This window comes from Euprymna scolopes, chromosome 29 (assembly GCF_053919585.1).
Source record: "Euprymna scolopes isolate OS-2025 chromosome 29, ASM5391958v1, whole genome shotgun sequence".
In the NCBI taxonomy this organism is placed as follows: Eukaryota; Metazoa; Mollusca; class Cephalopoda; order Sepiida; family Sepiolidae; genus Euprymna; species Euprymna scolopes.
The window spans coordinates 12,974,730-12,992,721 of record NC_136510.1 but is presented as its reverse complement, the minus strand read 5'-3'; the positions used below and the strand labels follow the sequence as shown (position 1 = coordinate 12,992,721).

General features: G+C 35.5%; 1 protein-coding gene and 1 pseudogene across 2 annotated transcripts in view; both read left to right on the top strand.

Annotated features, from left to right (window-relative positions):
- The first annotated feature begins 742 nt into the window (after positions 1–742).
- The window catches only part of LOC145252484 (uncharacterized), a 36,649-nt gene continuing 19,399 nt past the window's right edge, over positions 743–17,992 (top strand). Inside the window, exon 1 of one of the 2 annotated variants that reach the window (XM_080111916.1) lies at positions 743–1,059. The gene's annotated coding sequence lies outside the window, so the exon portion shown is untranslated. Of the gene's footprint in view, positions 1,060–1,668; positions 1,882–17,992 lie in introns of those variants that run through there. The other variant, XM_080111917.1, reaches the window with a different exon arrangement.
- Positions 13,279–13,395, top strand: LOC145252909 (5S ribosomal RNA; annotated as a pseudogene).

Here is a 17,992-nt window from a genome sequence, read left to right as displayed (position 1 = left end):
ATAAAGAGTGGGGAAAATTATTGACAGTGGTTTCAGCTAGACGGGTGTTTATCGTGAAAGACTGGCAAGGGGGATCCAGAGATTGGAGCTCAGACGAGCACCTGCCATGGAAATAACGATAAAACAAAGACAGGCTCACAACGTCTCTTCTGTGCGAGAGAGGTTGCAGGGAAGAGAAAAGGGCATCCCCCACTAAGCCATGAAGTCTATTTTGTACTCTGTCAAGGCAGGATAGGCTGTTTTTAGCAACTCCTGCCCAGATGTGGCAGCAGTACTCCATCCCTGGACGTACTTGGCTTTCATACAGATAGAGAATTGCATCAGCAATGAGATATCTTTTGGAGCGGCAGAACAATCCCACCATTTTTCCAGCAATGTTTTAGAATATTGTGGTATCAAGTCTTACAAAATATTTTTGGGAGGTAATATTTTTATATAAGACAATCCCAGCCAAATAAGAATTGCTCAATATACTAGATAGAGCAAAATAAAATTTATAATTGTTAATATTTAAATTCCATTCAGAAAAATATAATTTTTCAAAACAAAAATTTATTACTTGAACAAAGAATAAAATTTAAAATAATTTCCTTAATCCATCGATTTTTGGACTTTTCTCTGAGGAGATGAGCCTGTGTGTGTGTGTGGGGAGGGAGAGAGAGAGAGAGAGAGAGAGAGAGAGAGAGAGAGAGAGAGAGAGAGAGAGAGAGAGAGAGATTGCGTTCTTACTCTATACTAATATATAATATGTTGAAAGTAAACTTGGAATGTTTCCTGGTTCGTTTTCTCTCCCAGGGACATTTATTCACGTGTCACCGGCGTTAAAATTTCCGATAGAAGAAATTGAACACACTAATACGATTCAATTCTCAACAAAAGAAGAAAGAAAGAAAGAAAGAAAAGAAGGAGAAGAGGAGCGGCAATCGGTTCTGACTTGTTTCTCCGACTCTCGTAATCTTCCGAACTTTCCAATTCCTCTTCTTTTTTTTTTTAGCTGATATTTGCGGCCACGACAGGAGGCGATAACAACTGGACAACATCTAAACTTTTTGGAAACTGGTGAGTTATTTCGACATTTTGAAAGAGAGGAATATTTGTTGAATGTTGTTGAATCCACGCGTACACATGTCGTCATTGCTTTCAATTTGTTTTTACGATTGAAATGTTTGGGGTTTTCATGATAACATGGCAGGGCGTCGTCGTCATTAAGAGATTAAGATTTTACAAGTTTTTTTTTTTTTTTTTTGCTTTTTTTTAACGAACTTATTAAAATTGAAACTATTTGAAAAAAAAAAAATTGGATTTTTTTTTTAGATGAGGAATGATTATTTAGATTATTCAGGCTACTACTCTCATCGTGTTATAATCACAACGTTTCGGCCGATGTCACCTCCAGCCTTCTTCAGGTGAATTTTTTTACGGAAATCTTTATTGACATAAATATTTTTTCAACGGTACTTGGACAGTTGGAAACTCAGAGTATTTCCAGTATTTACGTAGTCAATCTCGGGTATTGACGGAGAATCCAGGAAATGGCCGAAGCAGTTTACGATTTGAAAGCCCCCCCCAAGCTTCTTTTTTTTTTTTTTTGTTAATTTAAATTGGGCTAAAAAAATTAAACCTTAATTCTAACCTAGCGTCGTCTGCTCTATTTTGATTTTTTTAGGGGGGGGGTCAAATCGTAAACTATTTCGGCATTTCCGGGACTAACTTGTGATTTCGCCGTCGATACTCTGGATTGACTAGGTAAGTACTGAACTTTTCTGGATATTCATTCTTTATTGGTACGTTTTCAAATTCGAAGATCGGAGGTTACATCGGTCGAAACGTTGTGAATAACAACCACGATGCGAATAGAAGTTCGAAATGCTATAAATATCGGTTGGTTTTTAACTTTTTAAAAAATTGTTTTTAAAGCTATTTTCTTTAAAAAAAAAAATGACGGGAAGTGTGATCACTGATAATCTATACCTTACGGTCGAAGTGTAGTAACTAACTCCATCAGAAGAGGAGCAATCGTGGGCATACACTTGTCACTTCACCTTTTCTGTCCTCGGTCAGTGGAGGAGAAATCCTTCATGACTGAGACAATTTAAATTTTTGTTCCTATTCAGAGTGCCCCTTTTGGGGGAGCTGGATTTTCCCCACATTTAAAACCGACCTTGTATCTAACTCTTCCCTCGTAAATGGGAACATAGAAGCACGTCCAATAAATGTTACGAAGCGAGCAAAAATAATGTATTTTATTTAATTTTTGGAGGGGGAGGGGTGCCATTATCGAGGGTGGACATGGCTGTAACGAGACCGCCATTTTGTTTTCCGTTCTTACTCAACAGACTTGACTCTGCTTTTGTTTCGAAGTAAATAAACGCTTTAAAATGAGTTAAAACAAAAAAACTTAGGTGTGTAGGTAGAAGAGTAACTTATATTGCTTTTGGTAATATTTATTTGTTGTTAACGCATGAAGTCCTCTAGACGGAGGTAATATTTTTTCTTTTTTAGGAAACTGAATTTTTACCGTAAAACCCAACTGCCCTCGTCGGGAGCCAAGTTAATAAAAATTCTTATTATTCAGAAAGAACAAAATGTATAGCTTTTTTTGTGTGTGTTAAGAACGAAATTCGAAATATTGAATTTTAATAAAACCAATGGCATCTACTTAATTGTCATGTCGAAATTAGTGAAATATCCAAAAATGACGAAAAATGATAATGTAGAAAATTAATTATTAATAAAAATATTTTTCGAAGACAATTACAATTACAAGTTATATTGGTGATTCACTGATTCATTGATTCAATGGAAAAAAATGCAACGTTACAGCCATGCCCATGTTGTCCCTCGATGATCGCACAAAAATCCAAAATTAAATAAAACACTTGTAGAACAATAGGCGACACGAAGTCGGCAGCAAACAGTATCAGATAGAAAAAAATCAGGTAATTGTGACCTGATAGACCAACATAAAACCTACCTTAAAAATATGCGATATTTGTTTTTAGCACACTCGAAAACCCCTAGAAAACAATTTTTTAAGGTATGTTTTTGTGTTGGTCTACCAGACCACAATTGCCAAAATTCGCATTATACTTAATTATTGCATAAAATATTAAATGTTACTGTTTTGAATTTTTTTTTTTTTTTTTATTATTATAAAAAATATACTACTTTCATGAAATATTTATTGATTTCTTTTCTTTTAGAAAAATAAAATAATTTTTTACCTTATTGCTACTGCGGACTTCGTGTCGCCTATCCATTGTTATACTTAAATAATAAACAGCATAAGTAGAGGATATAAATGCATCCGTCTTGTTACATGCCCCTTCCTCCAAACGATGACGGATGAATGAATCGTGAAAGTACATGTTCTATGTAATAGTACAATAATATTTAATTGCAACATGACAATTAAGTAGATGCAACATTTCTTGGTGCTTGTTAAAGTAGTTAATGGATCGATTTTTTTTTTTAATATTCCGTTTTAAGTAAACGTACTTAATTGTCATGTCGAAAATAGTGATATATCCAAAAATTAAGAAAATCCATCGAATAGAAAATTATTTACAGGTAAAAGTAATTTTTACGGAAAATTTGGTAAAATTGCATTTTTCTTAGACGTTATAAAGTAGACGATTAAGAGTTCACGCATGGGGGAGAGAACTCGGAACGCAACATTTATATTAGCGATATAGAGTTTTCTTTTTTGTTTTTACTAAAAACACAAGCAATTGTTCTACTCAATGGATTTTTGTCATTTTTAGATATATTACTATTTTCGACATGAAAATTAAGTATTTAATATTGTTTTTGCTTAAAACAAAATATACATTGCGCACAGAAATCACTTTTTCCACTGTTTCCAACGTAATAGATGCATGAAAACTAAAGCCGCTTTCAGGACTGCCAGCAACCATTGTAAGAAAGTAATAAAGAATGCAAGAGAGTTGTATGCTCAATCTGTTAAGTCCAAAGTAGCTGAGCAGCGGCTTGGTTCCCACCAGTTTTGGCAAATAGCAAACAGAATCATGAACAGAAGCGTGTGCTCCATCCCAACTATTATCAATGGACCTGAGGTAATCTCGTCAGCATCAGACAAAGCCAAACTCTTTGTCAAGAACTTCGCAGCTAATTCTACCCTTTGCGATCAAGGCTGCCAACCCCCAATATTTCCTCCTGTATCAGAAAACACGCTATGTGATATACGTATATCTGTACGTGATGTTGCCAAGCTAATCAAAAACCTTGATTCCAGTAAAGCAACTGGCCCTGACGGTATTCCAATTATAGTTCTCAAAAAACTTCAACCTGAACTAGCGCCCATACTTACAAAACTGTTTAAACGTTGTCTTAAGGAGAATAGTTTCCCATCTCCCTGGAAAATTTCATCAGTATGCCCTGTATTTAAGAATTCAGGTGATCGCTCATCCCCCTCTCAGTACAGGCCAATAAGTCTCCTGTGCGTCATGAGTAAGTTGCTGGAATCTGTGTTAAATACAGAAGTAATCAACCATCTCAACAAAAATAATCTTCTTAGTGACACTCAATATGGTTTCCGTTCTGCTAGATCTACAGCAGATGTGCTTACAGTTATATCTCATAGGATTAGCAAATCTCTTGACGGAGACAACTTTTCTAGGGCAATTGCTCTTGACATATCTAAGGCCTTTGATAGGATATGGCATAAAGGTTTACTTCATAAGATCTCTAGCTATGGTATTGCTGGAAATGTCTTCTCAATTATTAAATCATTTCTTTCTGATAGGTTCATAAGAGTAGTAGTTGAGGGGCAAAAATCAGAAGCTCACAGTATTAATGCCGGTGTCCCTCAGGGGTCCATCCTGGGCCCAACTCTTTCCCTGATCTATATTAATGATCTTCCAAATCACATCCTTACATCATTTGTAGACATCTATGCTGACGACACTACCATTTATGGTAGCACATCTAAGACAGTAAACGACCAAGTTCTCTCCAATTCTCTCTCCTCTGATCTTGAGCACGTAGTACAATGGGGTAAAGAATGGCTGGTTACTTTTAATGCATCTAAAACCAAGCTTCTCTCTTTACATCATCAACATTCTGATCCACATCTGACGTCAATTGAAATGAATGGCTCTCGTCTTCAGGAGGCCTCAAGTTTTGACAAACTTCTTGGCTTGACCATTACTCCTGATCTTAAATGGAACACGTACATCAAATCTGTTGCCAAGGCCGCTGGAAAAATGGTGGGATCTTTCTATCGATTCTGTAGATATCTCACTGCTGATGCTATTCTCTATCTATATAAGAGCCAGGTACGTCCAAGGATGGAATACTGTTGCCACATCTGGGCAGGAGCTGCTAGAAAGGACTTGGCCTGCCTTGATAGAGTTCAAAATAGACTTCGTAGCCTCGTAGGAGATGTCCTTTTCTCTTCCTTGCAACCTCTATCTCACAGAAGAGATGTTGCGAGCTTGTCTCGTTATTTTCATGGAAAGTGTTCGAATGAGCTTCAATCTATGGTCCCCCCTCGCCAAACTTTCACAAGAAACACTCGTCTAGCTGAAAACACTATCAATAATTCCCCCCACTCTTTATCTGTGCCTAAACCTAAACGTAGATTCCATGAACAAAGCTTTTTTCTTAGAACTGCAGTGCACGCCTGTGGAATTGTCTTCCGTTTTCCTGCTTTCCGGCTGACTACAATATGGTTGTCTTCAAGTCTAACGTAAATAAGTTCTTGATGAGCCGTTCCATATAAGTTATCAACTTTACCAAATTTTCATTACTAATGATTACTATAATGTCCAATTTCTACTGTACACTCTTTAACCCTTATCCTTGAGTGGCCTCTGGGCCTTGATAATGTGGTGATGCCTATGTAAAAAAAAAAAAATATATATATTTTTTTGCGGAGTTGTACAACCATCACCCCCATGCGTAATTTCTATACTGATAGGTTTTTAAAAAAATTTTCACTTGATTATTATTGATTGAACACTAATTAACCAGATTATGAAAAAAAAAAAAAAAAAAAAAAAAATTGAAAAAAAAAATCATTATTTCGACATTTGAAAGGGGTGTTCACTTTTTAGTTACAACGTTCTAGTAAATCAATCACCCATTTTGTAACCAATAAAAACGTGGGTATATCAAATCCATAAAAAGTAAAAATGACATGAGCTTCTACCGCATTTGTAAGTCAGAAATAGTTTTGTTTCTCGAAAAAAAAAAAAAAAAAAAAAAAAGATAGGATGAACATGACTATTTTTTTTTTTTTTTTTAGGTAAATTTTCAGATTGAATTTAGGTTAGGAAAACTCGTCCCCGGAAAACTCGTCCCCCTTTGCTAGGTAGGAAAACTCGTCCCTTATTGAATAAATATCGATTGAAAACACATTTTATGACCGTTCTTGAAGAAGATATTGTCTTTAAAAGAGAATAAACATCCCATAATATTTTTAAAAATATTTTTGCTTGTTTACTGTTATTTAAAAAAAATTGAATTAATTTTTCTAAGTTTTAGTTTTCTACCTAGCTTTGAAAGTTTTTGGTCTTTCAACTTATTTTAAAGAGTTTATTTAGTTTTAAAAAAAAGTAATGTCGAGTGTTCCTTATGAACAAACCATGTCCGACATAAGAGGATCACGTCTTAGGAGGATAATTGCTCAAAAATAGAAAATTAAAGAAAATATTAAGGTAGATATAGTTTAAAACGAGCCCCCCCCCCCTCCAAAAGAAAATAATAATTTGTATAATTTTAGGTATAATGTACATCCAATATTTTTACAAATATTTTTACATGTTTATTGTTTTAAAAAAATTAAATTGATTGTTCTAAGTTTTCGTTTTCTACCTAGCTTTCTAAGTTTTTGGTGTTTAAACTTATTTTAAAGAGTTTATTTAATTAAAAAAAAATAACAAGTAATGTCAGACTCAACATTACTTAGTAAATAATGGGTTTGTATTACTAAATAATTTTTAACAAAAAACGTCCGAAAATTAAAGAAAATACTGAGGTAGATATAGTTTTAAAACGAGCCTCCCCCACCTCAAAAAGAAAATAAATTTGTATATTTTTTTAGTAATGCACAATGACTTTTAAACGATACCCTCCCCTCCCGATGTTAAGAATGGCTTTCGAAATAATAACGTTATTATTTCAGCGCGATACCAAAATTACATAAGACCGTGTTTTCTTTTTTGTTTTGTAATAACACAAGAATTATTTAAACTGAAGACTTCTAAATAAAATAATTGCTTTCTTTGATAATACGTGTTTTCTTTCTTTATTTTTGTTTCTTTATTTTTAGTGTTGAAACTAGAGTGTTTTTTAAATAAATATTTGGTTTCGTTTTTCGTATTTTGACTCCGTGATCAAGTTTTTTTTTTAAGCAAGCGTTAAAAATAATTTTAAATATTATGGGGGTGCGGGTGCACTGCAGCCACTGCACTCCACTGTGCACTGCATAGTCTCTTTTAAAAACAATATCTCCTTCAAGAACGGTAATAAAATGTGTTTTCAATCGATATTTATTCAATAAGGGACCAGTTTTCCTACCTAGTAAAAAGGGGGGGGGGTATGAGTTTTCCAGAGACGAGTTTTCCGGGCATCTTCAGATTAGGTCCACCTCAGCAATTTTCTTTTAAATGACGACTTACAGAAGTTTTCGACTATGCTGAATACGAAAATCCCATTTAAATTTTGCAGAAATAAGTAGTTATCGAGATATAAAAAGTTGTATTATGCATTGTATTCTTCGGCGGCCATATTTTACACGCGTGTGCGCGCGCCATAAACAAATCTGCTCATCTATGACTGACACTGCACGCGCATATAAAAAGATGGCCGCCAAAGAATACAATGCATAATACAACTTTTTATATCTCGATAACTAATTATTTCTGCAAAATTTCAATGCAATGTTCGATTTAGCATGGGAAGGGGTGTCAGCGCTCTGATTGGAGTCATCTCCCTTTGTCATTTCTAAAATTAAAAAAAAAAATTTTTTAATCCAAGATGGCGGCCTTCAACGCGCTCTCATAAAAACATGTTTTTTCCGCTGTAAAAAAAAAAAAACTACTTGATGAAATTAAGTGAAATTTTTTGGTACTTGCGCATTTAACGAACCAGACGTAACTCAGCATTTGCTCGGCTTTGTCCGGCGCATCATGACATCAACAGCCGGATAAAACCGAGCGTTGGCGATAAAATAAAAACAACGCTACAACAAAATAACTGTACAATGAAATTGTAAAATGTAGAAACATAAAAAAAATAAATAAATAAGTAAAAAGCAAAAACCTACCGTTCATTTATGTTTATTTATTTATTATTATTATTATTATTTGAAATTGTTTTCTGTTTTCGGTACTCCTGCAGTATTTTACCCACCGATTTCACGATCTTAGCCGAGCGTTGATCGACATCCGTCGGAAAACGCCGGAACATGGCGAGCGGTACGATACTCTATCAGCCAATCAGGGCGCTTCAAACGAACGCGCAGCAGACGAATAATTTTCATTGAAATTACACACATAGCGTTTCATTTCAGTTATTTTATTGTTTCAAAGTAAAAATACACAGCCTTTCATTTCAGCTATTTAATTTAGCGATAAAAAAAAAAAAAAAAAAAACCGGGAGCTGTTGGAAACATATTTATGCGAATTTATGTGGAGACAAAAATTTGGACACAACCCTTTTATCTCCATAATAAATCAAATCGCGGAAGGTTGGGAAGGAGCTTCTTTCCACATCCTCTGAAAACCCTTTGCTCCCTACTTTGCCTCTACAGTCAGTAGAAAATCTTCCAGTCGGAACTAAAGATAAACAGTAATTGTTGTCCCCCCCCCCTACAAACATTACTGAAAAAAACAAAAAAAAACATTGTTGTTACTGTTTAATAACGTTTTGTTAAAAACAAACAAAAAAAAACATTGAAGTGTTTATTACTGCTGCTTACCCCCCCCCCAAAAAAAAAGCTATCGGAAAACAAAATGAACCAAAAAAAAAAAATAAAATATTCAACAAAATAAATTTATTTTACTTTAAAAAAACTTACGGTAAGTGTTTGTGATTTATTTTATCCAAATTTTTTGTATTAATTTTATCCATTTTGTTGTGTATGTGTAATATCTTTTCCTTGTAATGTTGTTGCTATTCACATACTTTTAGCGTTCTTGCACCGTAGTAGCTCCGAATTCTCGGCTTTCGTCGGCGTTAACGCCGAAAGCGTTCGTCAACGCTCGGCTAAGATTGTGAAATCGGTTGGTAAAATACTGCAGCAGTACCCTGTTTTCAAAATAAATACATAAAAAAACAAGTTTTTTTTAATAATAGGAAACTTTTTTGTCTGAACTGTTTTTTTTTTTTTTTTCAATTTTTAACGTAAAAAACATTGTCTATGTCTTAAACACGTAAAAGTTAATTTTTTTTTTTTTGCCACTCTTTATGTCAAATAAATGGAAAAAGTCTAAAAAAGGGGTAATAAAAAGCATTGGGGGGGGGCAGGAACAAGGATTATTTGTACATCTTTTTCGCCAGAAACAAGGACTTTTTTTTTTTTTTGCTAGAATAAGGATTTTTTTTTTTTTTTTTTTTTTACCGGAATCCCTGCGAGATATGACGGCAAAGTAGACGGAGAAGAGGTAGCGATTGTGATAGGAAGCTCCTCCTTACCAACCGGGTAGCTTTCGGCTATATGGGTTAATATGGAGTCAAAAGGCTGCCTAACAAACTTTTGCCTCCACATAAACTCAATAAGATATGTGTCCAAAAGTTCCCGGTTGGTACCGCATTCTCGTTTATTGCGTTGCTTGGCTTCTACCGTTATGGCCTGGGCCTCCAATCTGCCGGGGATTCCTGAGAAAATAGTCCCTGCATATATCACGCAGGAAATTTTTCCAATCCACAATTGTGTGGCGAGAACGTAACCCACATTCTCGATGGAGATTTTTTGTCGACGCCATCTCGAACGCCCATAAGTATATTATTTTTAGGATGCATGGGATGGTTAGTCGCGAATTTGAGAAGAAGGTCCCATTCCTGATGGAGGTCCAACAGCGGCAACTTCTACACCTCCAACCGTAACCGTCAGAAAGGCTTGCTCTCTTGGCAAGTAAACAATCCTGGCCACAATGTAAACACCTTTTCTCTTCTGCCAACAATTTTCGTTGCTGGCAAAAGTTTAGTGCAGCCTCTGGGGTCTGGAGCTGGTCCGCAAGGTTTGTAATATTCATTATTATTTCGTCAGTTATCTTTTTAAAACTCTCTTCAAATAAGCGTTTCTTGAGTTGTGACACTCTTCCAATTGATAGCGAAATTCTCGTCTGCTTAATCGGCAACGCTCGGTTATATCCGGCTGTTGACGTCATGCGTCGGACAAAGCCGAGCAAATGCTGAGTTACGTCTGGTTCGTTAAATGCACAATTACCAAATTTTTTTCCGGAGAACTTCGTTCTATAACGGATACATACAATTTAAACTTTTTTCGATATTTTCATTTTTTTTTTTTAATGTCTTGACTAAACTGTACAAGTGGCAATACCTTTTTTTATTGTTTTTTATGAAAATAAAGTTTCGAGTTTTCTTGTGTTTTTTTTTTTTAACTTGGCGTTTGTATTACTGTACACATAGATTCGAAAAAGTTGTAAAAAAACAAATATATGACAAATAAATGTTATCAAAGGCAATAAAAGTTACTTTTCTACCTAACCCAACCGGATATGATTTTAGTGTTTTTATTTAATGTAGCATGATTTTTTTTTTTTAATTTAAATTTTTAAGTATTATAAATTTCACTAACTTGCTGGAGAAATGTTTCATAATTTTCCATACCGTTGTCAATTTTCATATCGTACGCCTCCCAATACATTGTTTCGTCAACATGGGACCATTTCATATCTCCCGAAGCCACTTTCGTAAAAAAAAAAAAAAAAAAAAAAAAAAAATGGGTGACTGTTACCAGAACGTTGTAACTAAAAAGTGAGCACCCCTTTCAAATATTGAAATGATTTTTTTTTTAAATTTTTTTTTATAACCTGTTAATTAATGTCCAATCAATAATAATTCAGTGAAAAAAAATCAGAAAACCTATCAGTATAGAAATTACGCATTTCAATATTCAATATAAGAATAATTTCAATATTTCATATATATAATATTTCAATATAAGAAAAGAAAAAGTCGATAAAATTGACACATAAACAGTAAAAAAAAAGAAAGATATTAATAAATGTTTAGTAATGTATTTTATTTCAATATTCATAAACATTAACGTTGTCATTTAAAAAGAGTAAAAAAAAGTTTTAAAAAGTCGATAAAAGTGATTAAAAGTGAGATATTATTAATGTGTAGTAATGTATTTTATTTCAATATTCATAAACAGTAAAACAATGTCGATAGAAAGTTGTTACTATGGCAACTAAAACATGTCCTTTGCAGCTGCGCGGGGAGAAGTCATTGTTTTTTTAGGGTGTTCGGCAGGGAACTCTTACCGTGACCAGTACCTTTTTTTTATTAGGTTGGACTCTTGACTTGTACCGAAAAAAATCGATAAAATAAAATCTGTACGATGTACATATGGAAAGAAAAACAAAATAATTTTTAAGCGAATTTGAGTTTTTTCAATACCCCCCTCTTCTCATGTTAAGATCTCGATATGGAGTTATTTCCCTTGTTTCTTCAGACTGTTTTCAAGATGGCGTAATGAGATTAGTACTTGTAGTTTAGCCATAAAATTTGATTTTTTTTAAATTTAAAGATAAAACTACTTGATCAATTTTTTGTACGTGTGGGGGAGGAGCTAGCCGTGAATTTTAAATTCAAAGTATAGTAAAATGGGGGGGGGGCGTAGTGAAACTACTAAATATAAAAACCATCGTAGTTTACCCCCCCCCCACTCCCACCTACCAGGTTCAACGTTTTCTGACTATTACATGTCAACAACTTGGGGTCGTGGTGAAATAATAATGTCATTACTTAGAAACCCATTCTTAACATGGGGAGGAAAGGTCCTTTTATAACTATTCTTACTTTCACCTAACAATTTAATAAACAAAGGATGTCGTAAAACTTGAATTTAACCTGAAAATGCTATCTTAAAAAATAGCACGGTCCGTATTTTGCATAAAGTACCAAAAATAAATTTAATTAAAAATGTGCAAAATAATTACTATTTTTTTTTTTTTGTTTGTTTTTTCTTCAAAAATATTTCAAAACAAATTTCTAAATTGTACTTGGTTTTAGGAAAAAATGAACAACAACAAACGAACAATCTTCACTTTCGATCACATCGCTTCCTTCTACTTATTTTTGTGAAGAAAATTAAGGGGTTAAAAACTCTTGAAGGTAGGAAATTCCCAAAGGAAAGTGAAAGGATTTATCGATTCAATCTATGGTTATGCAAGCGAAGCACTTTAGTGTGTCATCAGTCCGGTTAGTGGCCTCTCCAGGACCAATCCTTCTCAACTGAGGCAAATCAAGAAGTTGGATGAATGGCGATTATCTGTATCGCCACATGGTTGAAAGGTTCTTATAAAGTCCATGACAAAAAATGAGCAATAATTTCTTTTACAAGTTTTCAACTGGGAATTAATTCAACTCCCCACAATGGGGATTCATCCACAGAAATCACGAGTTTCCAAAAATGCTTTTTGCAGGAATAAGGCGGGGAAAATTCCCTTGAATTAGAAACGAATGTAACGTCCTTTCATGACGAAACATCGCTGGAAATTAAAATTGCGCCTTTATTTTGTGCCTCACACGCATGTATTTAAAAAAGGAAAAAAAAAAAACAACGTTCAAATGTAATGTGGCCATTACACTTGAACTGTGTTTGTTACACTTCAACCCTCTCTCGGACCCCCACACTGTCTGGTACTTTCGCAAAGGAACAAACAAATAAAATAAAAATGAAAGAAACAAAAATTCGATTCGGCTTTTTTTTTTTCTGTTTTAGCAAAGGCATTTATTACTGTTATTTTCCAAACTATGCATGCTTCCTTTTATTTTTTTTTTAAGTGCTCATTTTGTCTGCCATGAAATTAACAAAACCCTGCCATCTCAACACCAGCTTAAAAGTCTCTTCCGGCCACCATGGGGCCATACACGTCTATCTCACTTGGCTGCGTTTTTCTTTCTGCTTTTCTTGTGACATAAGCTCGTGCACACTTGATAATTTGCATAGTGCACATACTCGTATGCACTCTTACACGAAGGCAACTCCCAAAATGCAATAGCAGAAGTGCTCGAGATGATGTGAATTCCAACATTTGTACTGTAAGGTTAGGTATACCTACATAGGGCACAATCACGTTGACACACTGGTTCTCACCAGATCACCAAAGTTAAGCAACATTGAGCCTGGCCAGTACCAGGTGGGTGACCATTTGGGAAGACTAGGCACTGTATGTACCTTTTGAAAAAAAATTTCTCGCTACAAAAGCATCTACAAAGTTGTAGATGGCCTATGCCCCTCCAGGGGTTCAAGGCTATGGATGGATGGATAGATAGATATACCTACAGTGCCTACATCCCCCCTCCCTCCCAAAAATTAAAAAAAAATCTTTTTTACCATTAAAACAAAATCCTTCCCCATGCAGAAAAAGAATGTACACTAGACGTAACAAGTGTCCGTTTATCAGTAACTGACCACAAAGTGGGTGCTCATTTAACATTAAATTCAAAGTGATCCCCCCATTTAAAATCTAAAATATTTGATTTTTTTTTGTTTATTTCTTTGTTATAGATATTTTTTTCGTTGTTTACATGTAATTGCCCCCTCTCCCACAATTTAAAATGTATTTTTTTTTAAAGTTGAAAACTACTTTGGGTGTCGGAAATAATAAAAGAATTATCGAAAAACTTTTTTATGACTTTTGTTACTTTAATGGTTAAAACCTATTTTGGTCACGTAAATTATGTAGACTGAAATAGTTTTTAGCATTATGCCCTTGAATCCTAGCCAGAAGACCAAGGAGGTATATTTTAGTTTCACGTATGGCTCAAAAGCGACATCATTTTTTTAAATGGAGTACTGTTGTCACATCTCTGGGCTGGTGCATCTGCTGCTTGTCTCTCGCTCCTGGACAGGGTTCAAAATAGAGTCGCCATCCCTCTGCCTGTTCTACAATTACTTTAATGGTGAATGCTCTGACGAACTGCAAACACTTGTACCTCCCCGACGTAACTACCCCCGACAAACCCGACAAGCTACCAAGTCTCATCCCCTTACAGGTCTTTGCGGGTCTTTGGAACTCCCTTCCGGGATTCTGCTTTCCCAACTGCAATGATATGCAGAAGTTCAAGTGTAATGTTAACAAACATCTTTTTACTCATCTCCCTTCATAATGACCCCGCTAATTAAGTCCCTAATAGTAGCCCCCTGCTTCAAAGTGGCACTGTGCCTTGTTTGGGGTGAAACTTGAATTAAAAAAAAAAAAAAAAAAAAATTAATTTTTTTTTTTTTTTTTTTTTTTTTTACATTTACGCCTTTGGTGATCGGGAGATCCTATTTATTAAAAAGAAGGATAAAGGTGATAACATGCTATGATTATTAAATTAGCATATCTGTATACTAATTTAATGATCATAGTATGTTATCACCTTTTATCCTTCTTTTTATCCCGATTGAATAATTTATAATCTGGAAACCGTGATGTACGTACATACGACAGTATTGATATGTAGATAATAATAATAAGTGAGACCTTTTAATAATTCTATAATTTTTCACTTGAAATTCGCATTGCCAGGAGTACTTCTGAGTGTTCTATAACAAAGTCTGATGGGAGTTGAGTTTGCCCGGAAGTTTCATTTGCACAGAGCCTTGTAAGAAAGAAAAAACCTATTCCGGCATAATCTTCTCGTCATGAACTTTATTGAACTTTTCAACTTGGATTAATCACAAATCTGACTTGACTTCTTCACATGTCTCAGTTAGGAAGGATTACTGTAAAGACTATCTCCAGCTCGATGCACGCTAAAACGAGAACCTCCCAAATTAAAATCTTGAATAATTATCTAAACTCAAGTGTAAATTAATATTAAGCCGACTTCACAAATTGATAAAAGTTAATTGTTGGATTTTAATTATAAGGTGAAACTCGAAGATTTCAATCCCGATAGATAAAGCAAAAATAAAAAAAAGAATAAAAATAGACAAAGAAATAAAATAAAAAATAAAATAATAAAATACCCCCCCACCTCCAAAATACACACACCCCGCCCACCATATCCTTATGTAGTTAAAATGAGTCTGCTAGGTTCCCACTTCTGATATGACCCCAATAAAGGGTAGGTCGCTGTTTCCAGACTCTTCAGCTAAGGTTAAAAAAGTTTTCAACTTTTGAACCTAATTTGTACTAATTACCGCAAACTGTTTTCTTATTACAGCTTTGACTTAAAAACTCGTAACTAAATTTTACCTATCTTGTCTTGCTTTTTTGTTCTTTTCTGAAATCTTTGTCAAATATGCTGTTAACCAATATCGTCTTGTTACATGTAAAACGGAAAGAAAAAAAAATAGACTTCGTGGCTTAGTGGGGGATGCCCTTTTCTCTATCCTGCAACCTCTCTCCCACAGAAGAGACGTTGCGAGCCTATCCTTGTTTTATCGTTATTTCCATGGCAGGTGCTCGTCTGAACTCCAATCTCTGGTCCCCCCTCGCCAATCTTTCACGAAAAACACCCGTCTAGCTGAATCCACTGTGAAAAATTTCCCCCACTCTATATCTGTGCCTAAATCAAAACACGAATTCCATGGACAAAGCTTCTTTCTTAGAAGTGCACGCCTGTAGAACTCTGTTCCGTCTGCCTGCTTCCCACCGGACTACAACTTGGATGTCTTCAAGTCCAACGTTAACAAATTCCTAATGAACTGCCCCCCCTTAAGTAAACACTTCATCAAATCTCCACACTAACGTAATGTACTTGCAATAACTCTTATCCCTGAGTGGCTTCCGGGCCTTGATAAGTGGTGATCAATGTAAAAAAAAAAAAAAATGTCACCTATGTAAACAAGAACCTCCCAAATTAAAATCTTGAATAATTATCTAAACTCAAGTGTAAATTTATATTAAGCCGACTTCACAAATTGATAAAAGTTAATTATTGGATTTTAATTATAAGGTGAAACTCGAAGATTTCAAACTCGAGATATATAATGCCAAAACATCCACCCATTAACATGGGAGGGGAGATTATCTTCAAAAGCGTCCTGAATTGATAATTGAGCCCCAGACTTTACTAAGTAGATATTAATAAGTCCCTTATACCCCCCCCTTTTTTATGGAGAGTAGATAATACAGTGGATGTGTTATCGGCAGCTCCAGTAACTCTCGCTTCTCCTTTTTTGTCCCTCAGTCCTCATGCAAATGAGTGATTTTTCTGGCAAAGGGTGAAGAAAAAGCTGCTTTAAAGGTCGGTATTACTTGGTGACCAGTAGTCTGAGATGTCGGAAATTTTTCTGTCTCTGTCTATCCTTGTGGCCATGTCACTAGTAAGGGTGCTGGAGGTAAATGTTTTGTCTGGGCTGACGTTATCCGCCTGATAGTCAGAGACCCGAACCTTGGATTAACCACTAAGGAGGCTGTCCTATCAGCAGGCACAAAGTACTGGGACTGCTGTATTGCCATTTGGTGAATGGATTCTGGACCATGCAGTAGCCTCTGGTGGGGCCTCTCGATGCCATACTAATGGGTAATTGTTACGGCTTTACCTTTTAATGTGCTACAAAAAAAAAAAAAATTTCCTGTCTTTTTCTCTCTTACTTTCCCTCTCTGTACTGCTCTAACTAAGTATGCCGACCTGTTCCACAAATCCCAAAACCTCAACATCTCCAGAAAAAAACCTCGAATAAACCTAGAACCCCATCTTCCAACGTAGATCCCTACTACCATGTCTCCTTCTCCAACATCTGGGGTCTACATTCCAACCTTCCAGAGGTTGAAACCCAATTACAGGAGACAACACCGGACATATTCTTTCTTAGCGAAACTGGAATAGGGCCAAGCACTTCCCTAGATGAGTTCATAATTAACGGATACTTTAACTTAACATTTAAATCTGACCCCCAAGATCGCCATGGGCATGGAATATGTGCCTACATTAAAGATGGCTTCCCATGTGGCAGGGATATCTCTAGAGAAGATCCTAATTTATCTTATATGTGTTTCAGGGTTGCACTTGCTTACACCACTGCATTTATATTTGCCCTCTCTCGGCCCCACAACAGCGGAGTTACTATCTTTAAGAGCATATCTGAGAAAATAGACCAGATCCTGTCCATAACGTGGAATAGCTGACCCACTTAAATAAGACGGACGATGAGGGGAGGTTCTGTCATGATTTTGCCACTGCTTATGACCTCACTCAGATTGTTCATGAGCCCACCCGTGTGCCCGATACTACAGGTCAATATGCAAGACCTTTTTCTCTCAACTTCCCCTGAGCTATGTTCATGTTCCGTTCTTTCTCCTCTAGGATCCTCCGACCACTCCGTCGTATCAGTTAAGATAAAAATGAAATGTAATAAGTCCCCAGACATACCCCTCTACCATACTGTATACCGATACTCCATGGCTGACTGGGATAGCTTCCGTACATTTATATCTGATATACCTCTGCATTCCATGTTTAAAAATGTGATGTGTCCTCTATAGTATCAGACCTGACCGAATGGTTAATTGTAGGCATAGACCGATTCATACCATCTAAAAAATTCCAACAAAAACCTATCAGCCAGCCATGGTTCTCCCCAGAATGTGCTGCTGCCATCGCGCACAGAAATCACTTTTTCCATAGCTACCAACGTAATAGATGCACTGAGACTAAAGCTGCTTTCAGGACTGCCAGCAACCACTGTAAAAGAGTAATAAAAAATGCAAGAGAGCTATATGTCCAGTCTGTTAAATCCAAAGTAGCTGATCAGCGGCTTGGTTCCCACTAGTTTTGGCAAATAACAAATAGGATCCTAAACAGAAGTGTGCATTCTATCCCAACCATTATCAAC